Consider the following 9,670-nt stretch of genomic DNA (forward strand, 5'->3'; position numbering starts at 1 on the left):
CTTTTCTTTAGATTTATTGTTTACATATTCACATAATGTATAAGTGAATATACAGTTAGGTCCATATATATTTGGACAGAGACAACATTTTTCTAATTTTGGTTATAGACATTACCACAATGAATTTTAAACAAAACAATTCAGATGCAGTTGAAGTTCAGACTTTCAGCTTTCATTTGAGGGTATCCACATTAAAATTGAATGAAGGGTTTAGGAGTTTCAGCTCCTTAACATGTGCCACCCTGTTTTTAAAGGGACCAAAAGTAATTGGACAGATTCAATAATTTAAAATAAAATGTTCATTTCTAGTACTTGGTTGAAAACCCTTTGTTGGCAATGACTGCCTGAAATCTTGAACTCATGGACATCACCAGACGCTGTTTCTCCTCCTTTTTGATGCTCTCCCAGGCCTTCACTGCGGTGGTTTTCTGTTGCTGTCTGTTTGTGGGCCTTTCTGTCTGAAGTTTAGTCTTTAACAAGTGAAATGCATGCTCAATTGGGTTGAGATCAGGTGACTGACTTGGCCAATCAAGAATATTGCACTTCTTAGCTTTAATAAACTCCTGGGTTGCTTTGGCTTTATGTTTTGAGTCATTGTCCATCTGTAGTATGAAACGACGACCAATCAGTTTGGCTGCATTTGGCTGGATCTGAGCACACAGTATGGCTCTGAATACCTCAGAATTCATTTGGCTGCTTCTGTCCTGTGTCACGTCAACAATAAACACTAGTGACCCAGTGCCACTGGCAGCCATGCATGCCCAAGCCATCACACTGCCTCCGCCGTGTTTTACAGATGATGTGGTATGCTTTGGATCATGAGCTGTACCACGCCTTCACCATACTTTTCTCTTTCCATCATTCTGGTAGAGGTTGATCTTGGTTTCATCTGTCCAAAGAATGTTCTTCCAGAACTGTGCTGGCTTTTTTAGATGTTTTTTTAGCAAAGTCCAGTCTACCCTTTTTATTCTTGATGCTTATGAGTGGTGTGCACCGTGCAGTGAACCCTCTGTATTTACTTTCATTCAGTCTTCTCTTTATGGTAGATTTGGATATTGATACACCAACCTCCTGGAGAGTGTTGTTCACTTGGTTGGCTGTTGTGAAGGGGTTTCTCTTCACCATGGAGATTATTCTGCGATCATCCACCACTGTTGCCTTCCGTGGGCGCCCAGGTCTTTTTGCATTGATGAGTTCACCAGTGCTTTCTTTCTTTCACCAGGATGTACCAAACTGTAGATTTTGCCACTCCTAATATTGTAGCAATTTCTCGGATGTTTTTTTTTTGTTTTCGCAGCTTAAGGATGGCTTGATTCACCTGCATGGAGAGCTCCTTTGACCTCATGTTTACTTCACAGTAAAACCTTCCAAATGCAAGCACCACACCTCAAATCAACTCCAAACCTTTTATTTGCTTAATTGAGAATGAAATAACGAAGGGATTGCCCACATGTGTCCATGAAATAGCCGTGGAATCAATTGTCCAATTACTTTTGGTCCCTTTAAAAACAGGATGGCACATATTAAGGAGCTGAAACTCCTAAACCTTTCATCTAATTTTAATGTGGATACCCTCAAATGAAAGCTGAAAGTCTGAACTTCAACTGCATCTGAATTGTTTTGTTTAAAATTCATTGTGGTAATGTCTATAACCAAAATTAGAAAAATGTTGTCTCTGTCCAAATATATATGGACCTAACTGTATGGATGGGAGCAGCAAATTACAGAACGGTGGCGCAGGATGGGAGCAGCACATGACAGAACGGGGGCGCAGGATGGGAGCAGCACATGACAGAACGGGGGCGCAGGATGGGAGCAGCACATGACAGAACGGGGGCGCAGGATGGGAGCAGCACAAGACAGAACGGGGGCGCAGGATGTGAGCAGCACATGACAATAGGGCAGCACATGACAGAACGGGGGCGCAGGATGGGAGCAGCACATGACAGAACAGGGGCGCAGGATGGGAGCAGCACATGACAGAACAGGGGCGCAGGATGGGAGCAGCACATGACAGGATGGGAGCAGCACATGACAGAACGGGGGAGCAGGATGGGAGCAGCACATGACAGAACGGGGGCGCAGGATGTGAGCAGCACATGACAGAACGGGGGCGCAGGATGGGAGCAGCACATGACAGAACGGGGGCGCAGGATGGGAGCAGCACATGACAGAACGGGGGCGCAGGATGGGAGCAGCACATGACAGGATGGGAGCAGCACATGACAGAACGGGGGCGCAGGATGTGAGCAGCACATGACAGAATAGGGCAGCACATGACAGAACGGGGGCGCAGGATGGGAGCAGCACATGACAGAACGGGGGCGCAGGATGGGAGCAGCACATGACAGAACGGGGGCGCAGGATGGGAGCAGCACATGACAGGATGGGAGCAGCACATGACAGAACGGGGGCGCAGGATGTGAGCAGCACATGACAAAATAGGGCAGCACATGACAGAACGGGGTGCAGGATGGGAGCAGCACATGACAGGATGGGGACGCAGAATGGAGCAGCACATGACAGGATGGGGACGCAGGATGGAGCAGCACATGACAGGATGGGGACGCAGGATGGAGAAGCACATGACAGGATGGGGACGCAGGATGGAGTAGCACATGACAGGATGGGGACGCAGGATGGAGCAGCTCATGACAGGATGGGGACGCAGGATGGAGCAGCACATGACAGGATGGGGACGCAGGATGGAGCAGCACATGACAGGATGGGGACGCAGGATGGAGCAGCACATGACAGGATGGAGACCATATACCAATATAAATGCTCGCCACCTGGGCGTAGAACAGGTTCAATAGCTAGTATATATATAATCTCAGGAAAGCGCTAGGGCAGAGGATGCTGCGGACTCCCAGGATTTGTATGTTTGCTACAGAACTATGTGCATAGATACATATATTTATGTAGACATTGAGACAGAAATAGGAATTGCATGGGTGATCAACAAAATGGTACACGAGAGCACATCAACCCAAAAAAATGTATTCCATAATACATGGTACAAGGAAATGGCAACAGTTGCGCTACTGCTGGAGATGCTGCCATGGGACAGCCCCTGGCCCATTGAAAAAGTCACAGTACTTCTCCCTGCAAATCGTCGCATCATCAGAGTTCCTTCCGGATCCAAGACTTTCCAAGCCTGAAACCCTGTGCTCGTCGAGACGCCATCCGCCCTGGGTTACATCTCCGTTTGCAGGGTCAACAGAGTCTACATATTGTGGAGGGCTGTATGCACTGGCATCACGGCAGCGTAGAAAGTTGTGCAGGACGCAACAGGCAAGCACCACAGAGTCAATAGACGAGAGTTTCATGTTGAGTGCAGTGTGGAAAACCCGAAATCGGTTTGCCATAATACCAAAAGCATTCTCCACAACGCGTCGAGCTCTGGAAAGTCTGTAATTAAAAATGCGTCGCTCCGGTGTCAGAGTTTTCTGTGAGAAGGGCTTCAGAAGGTTGGGATGCAGTGGGAACGCCTCCTCTCCGACAAACACAAAATTCATGTTTTCAGTAGTGTCGCTGTTAGGCGGCAAGGCCAGTTTGTGTTCTTTCAAGCGGTCCCCAAAATCGGTGTGCTCCAAAACTCCGCCATCAGATACTTTCCCGTTGATCCCTACATCCATACTTATAAATTCATAGTTTGCATTAACGAGGGCCATCAGAATAACGCTGAAATAACCCTTGTAATTGTAGAAAAATGAGCCGGAGTGTGGTGGTTGGGTGATGCGGACATGTTTCCCATCCAAGGCCCCACCGCAATTAGGGAACTGCCATTGCTTCTGAAACCCATGGAAAATCTGTTTCCAGTCATCCTGGGTCTCCGGGAAAGGCATGTAAGTGCGGTAAAGCTGAGACGATTGCATTACATGTCTCTGGGATGATGACGCTGAGCAGGGATCGGGAAATAGCTGCGCAGTAATGTAAGTCTTGCATAGACCTGCCAGTCGCCAGGAACTGCAGCGTGACAGCCAGTCTCTCATCCACAGGGACAGCAGCTCGCATCCTGGTATTTTGCCGCCTGATAAAAGGTTCCACAGCAGCAAGTAGCACATAAAAGGAATCCTCTGACATTTGCAGGAAGTTCCTGAAATCATGCGGGTTGTTCTCCTGCAGTTCCCTTATTAGGCCCATATGGGACAATTGATTCCTCTTCTGCAGCCACTGTCTGGTCCACATGCGGCGCTGTCGCTTAGTACGAGTGTTCCGCGCATGAGCTGCCTGCTGGCGGTGAGCTTCAAGCAACAACGCAGCCACTACAATCACAGGTACATCTGTAGTAGACATGGCAACCTGAAAAAGCAAAAAAAAGAATTAGTACTTATGATTTGCTAAACTGACACAAGACATCCAATACTGTAAGGTAGCGTTCACACATCGCGTATTTGCCGCATATTTTACGTCCGTTAAATATGCAGGGCTAATAAGCAACATTGACACAACTGCCGTTCCCCATAGACACCCTTTGTTTGCTAATAACAGTAGTTCACACACTGCATACGAAAATACGCTGCGTTTGTATTTGTGTCAATTTATGCAGCATATACGCTGCACAGAAACAGACGTACAGTATGCAGCTGAGTTGCAATGTGTGAACGTACCCTAAAATCACTGTACAAGCTGCTGAAACCAGGACGATGAGCGTTGCGGCTTGAAACCGGGGACGCCAAAGAGTGATTTCTGGAGCCGGTATAGCGATGCGGACCGTGCGGCATCACGCCTGAGTCAAGGACCTCCTCTGGGCGTGGTTGGGCGGTGCCGTTCAGCGTCTTTCCAGGAAAAATGGCGAGACAGCGTTCTGCTCCTCTGGGGCAGACAGAGCTGAAATTTTTTATAAAAAAAAAATGTATGACTGGGATTACGAGGGCCTGGAGACTGCACCAGCCCACAGGAACCTCCACAAACAGGAGCTGCTGCGCCACATTGGGCGCATCATGGAGAGGCGATTTGGCAACTGCCGCAGTGCGCTGCAAATGCGCAAAAAGTGGGGTTGGGAGGTCAGCAGCTCTTCCGGGGATGAGCAACCGGCGTCCCTTCTCCGTAAGTAGTCAGACATTGGGAAGAGTTATCGGTGGGATGTCACATTTGACAGCGAGAAAAAAAACGTTCTCGCCCTCTGACAGGACCAAATTGAGTGTAGTAAATCTCAGGGTATGTTCACACATGCCGTATTTGAGAACAGGTGTGGAAACCACATAAAACGACCAAAACTGGAAACTCAATTCTATAAATAATTTTATTGAACATATAAAATAAAATCAGGACATAAATGGTACAAAGTGGGACCATGGTGCGAGACACCGCACCGAGGTGTGATTGTGTCAGCGGACGGAGAGACACACACTCCTAATAATAAAAGATGGCCGTATAGAGGAGAGGACACCAGAGTATGGATATCAATCCTAAGGGTATGGGGCATAACATAATACTAAACCCCAGTCCTAGAATGTGGGCACTACAATATGCTAATAATTATAATGTATACCACACAGGGTTTAATGCAATGAGTACCTGTAGCACAACGACACATACACATCCCTAGGAAAACCAAGTGGGGAAGAGTATAAAGGTGCACCATACACCTAACCTAACTAGTTCCCCCCATAGTAAAAGTTGACAAAATATAATGAGAGTCTAAATGTAACTCCATGGGCTAGCGGCCGCTCAGCCCATATATATATTACCTCTCAAGAAAGGGGGGGAAAAGTACTCCGGTGTCCCTGGGTCCGGTCCGCTGGTCACCCGACGCGCGTTTCGGAGCCCGCAAGCTCCTTCGTCAGGGGGCGTGTCTAATGGTCAGGACGGCGGGGTTTAAATAGCAGGAAGCCAATGACCGCTGCGGCGCCAGCCGGAAGTGACGCAGGCGTCACCCAGGGAATCCGAGACTCCAAGCGGCAGCGGCGCCATACATGAGCGTCACCATAACCATGGCGACAACTCAAGCATAGAGACGCCGCAAGTCGCCGAGAGTGACGGCACCAAGCGCGCATGCGTACAGGCGGCGCGGCAGCGGTGAATGGACCCGCAAAACAGTGGTAGTGAATAAGGAAACAATAAAAAAATATATATATATATATATATGTGTGAACATAGAGGGAAGGGGAGAAATGAAAAAATATATAGGGATGTAACAAAAGAACTAACAAGGAGGAGAAGCAAAAAGGGAATGGATAAATATAACCCCATAATGTTACTATAACCTGTAGAAAAATTATGGACCCTAAAACAGGGCACATAGCATAGTGCATCCATATAAACAAACAATCCCACCTCCCCGGAAGGACAACTAACAACAAGAACCCCCCCCGCATAACTTATTGTTTCGTTCAATCCATGAGGGTGGACAGTATTTAAAGTCCACATCCACCGAGTCTCGAGTTGTGCCAACCGTTGGGAGATTCGGCCACCCCTAATGTTCGGCTCCACCATATCGATACCTTTAACACGTAAGGCACTACCATTGCACTGATGGTGAGATTTAAAATGCCTCGGTATCGTTTTTAGCGTATGAACATCCGTTACGTGTGCTGCTGCCTCGATCCCCAGGACGTGTTCCCGTACTCTTGTTTTCAATTGTCGGGTTGTTAGCCCCACGTAAATCAATGGGCAGGGGCACACCGCATAGTATACAACGTTCTTTGATGTGCATGTTATACATTTAGTTATTTTAAAGCTTCTTTGTCCTGAGGAATCTACAAATGTATCATCTCTAGAGATGTTACTGCACGCCACACATCTACCACAGGCACGGCAGCCACCACTCGGTTTTTGTCGAGAACTGTTTAAGAATGTTCTCAATGGACTATGTGTATAGTGGCTGCGTACCAAGTGGTCACGTATATTTTTGGCCCTACGGAAAGTGATGGACGGGCGATCAGGTAGTAATTTAGCCAATGTCAAATCAGTTTTTAAAATGGGCCAAGCTTGATCAAAGACACTCCGTATGGCATCTGCCCTAGAGTTGTAGTTTGTGACGAACCTGACAACCTCAGATCCGTCACTTGTAGCACCACTACCATAGAGCAGAACATTTCTATCACTGTGCTTAGCGCGCAGATACGCCCTTTTAATGGCACGGTTGCTGTATCCCCGTTCCTTAAATCGAGCCTTAAGGTCCCTAGCCTGGATCTCAAATTCGATATCAGTGGAGCATATCCGACGTATGCGTAGGAACTGTCCAATTGGGACAGCTCGTACCATGTGAGCTGGATGGGAGGAGGAAGCATGGAGAAGCATATTCGTTGACGTGGGCTTCCTGTAGATTGTAGTCTGAATTGTGTCCGTGCGATCCCTTGTTAATGTTACATCAAGGAATTCAATACTAGATCTACTCGATGTTGCTGTCAGTTTAATATTCCTTTCATTAACATTTAAGGCAGCCACAAACTCAAAAAAAGCCTCACTACTGCCCTGCCAGACAATAAGAATGTTGTCTATGTAGCGCGCCCATAAGAGGACGCGCTCCATAGACGACAGACCGTCTGACCGTAGGAGGTCCCTTTCCCACAGCCCCAGGAACAGATTCGCATAGGACGGCGCAAAGGCCGCCCCCATGGCTGTTCCCTGGAGCTGCAGGAAAAAGGACCCCCTAAACGTAAAGAAATTGTGGGTCAGTGTGAATTCCAAAACTTCGAGAAAGAATGCCACAAATTCGAGGGACCATCTGGATGTAGAGAGGAAAAATTTAATGGCCGCCAAACCATCACTATGGCGGATGGAAGTATACAAGGACTCTACATCCATAGCCCCCATAATAGTATCCTCCCCCAGCTTAAGATCATCAACGCGGCGTAATAATTGGCTAGTGTCCTTCAGGAAAGAGGGAAGCTCCTCCACAATCGGTTGAAGGATCGAATCGATCCATTTATTAATTGATTCTAAATAACTCCCACAACCCGACACGATCGGGCGTCCGGGAGGTACAGACGTATTTTTATGTGTCTTGTGGAGCAAATAGAAAGTCGCTATCGTGGGTTCTGGTACGACCAATGCAGTGTTCAATTCCTTTGTAATAATTCCCCTCTCGGTAGCTCTATTAAGGATCTCCCTGAGTTGCGCGCAGAAGGCGGACAAGGGGTTATAAGTCAATTTCTTGTAACATGTGGAGTTTAATAATTGGCGCATGGCTTCCTGCTCGTACATTACCTTAGGCCACAGCACAATGTTACCCCCCTTGTCCGCCGGCTTTATCACAACATCAGGGAGATCTCTAAGCTGCTTAAGGCGTGATCTCTCATGTCTCGTTAGATTATCATTTTTTATGGATTGCGGGATCTTGCCCACTCCCTCGCTCACCACCTTAACAAACGTATCTATAGCACTACAGCTAGATAGGGGAGGAAACTTCTTAGAACGTACACGAATTGTTGACGGAATCATACCTCCTTCCTCCATCACGTGCTCCCTGGACAGCTCTTCCAAAATTCTTAGGGCTGACTGCTCACTTTCTGTAGGAAACAATTCATGAAGGTTATTGTCAAAAAAATGCCGCTTAAATATCAAGGACCGAGCAAAAAGATGCAAGTCCTTGATAACAGTGAAGCGATCAATACCTGCTGTTGGTGAAAACGACAGTCCCTTATACAGAAGTGAACAGTCAGCCCTAGAGAGAGGGTATTCGCTCAAGTTTATTACCTTATTATCGCTTTTTGTGGTCTCAAAGCTCCGTGGTTTGTATCTCTTATATGGATGATAGTTATGATTTCTTGCTCTGCCATAGCTTGTTCCTGAGCGTGTAACGGCCGATGATACTGATATATCCGACTGGGAGCTAACAGAAGATATGGAAGTATTGGACCCACTACGTTGGATATGGTGTTGCTGTGTAGAGGATTTCCTCCATTGATACACATTTTGAGTCTGGTAATCTTTTGTGTCTCTATTCAGTTTTGAGGCCTGTGTCTCGCTGATCTTTTTCACAGTCGTCTCCACAACCTTATCCATCTGTATCTCGTAATCCTTTAATTGATCATCAGAGCACTTACTCCGTAATTCGGATAGTGCCAGATCAATTTTTTTATCCAATTCATCAATAGTTTTAGTGTTAAGCCCAATGAGCAATTTCATCAGAGTGACTGAGCAGGAACCACAGGCCTCCTCCCATCCAGCCACAAACTCCAAATCATCCACTGGAAAGGTTGGCACAACTCGGACTCGGAGGCCCCTAGGAATCATTTTCTTTGAGATATTTCTCTAGGAACATCTTGTTCCACCAGAGCCTAGTCCGTTTTAAAAATATTTTTTTCATGGATTCAAAAATAATGTCGCCACTGATCCTTGGCAGGCACACCACTCGCCCCATCATGTCTGAAAACCTGTTCAATTTGTCCCAGCCAGGACTTTTCCCTGGCTCTGAAATCCATAATACCCCAAAGCGTACCTGTGCAAAACACAGAAAAACAATATAATACAAGAATAAGAGTATTCAATAGCAACATCACTGAAACAGAGTCTATACTAATCTGTTGCTTCTATAGGGGATTAAATTCAAACCAAGCCGTACAACAGCATATGAGAAGAGGTGTGCCGTATTTGCAGCGTAATCTCCGTCCGTTCTCCGACCTCTTCTATCCACAGAAACGCCCACCACGAAAGAGCTGCTGTCCAGGCAGAAGCGCCTGGAAAAGACGTCAGTGCGCCTGCTGGAGGCCGCAACAGA

This window comes from Ranitomeya imitator, chromosome 5 (genome assembly GCF_032444005.1).
Source record: "Ranitomeya imitator isolate aRanImi1 chromosome 5, aRanImi1.pri, whole genome shotgun sequence".
NCBI classification, from domain to species: Eukaryota; Metazoa; Chordata; class Amphibia; order Anura; family Dendrobatidae; genus Ranitomeya; species Ranitomeya imitator.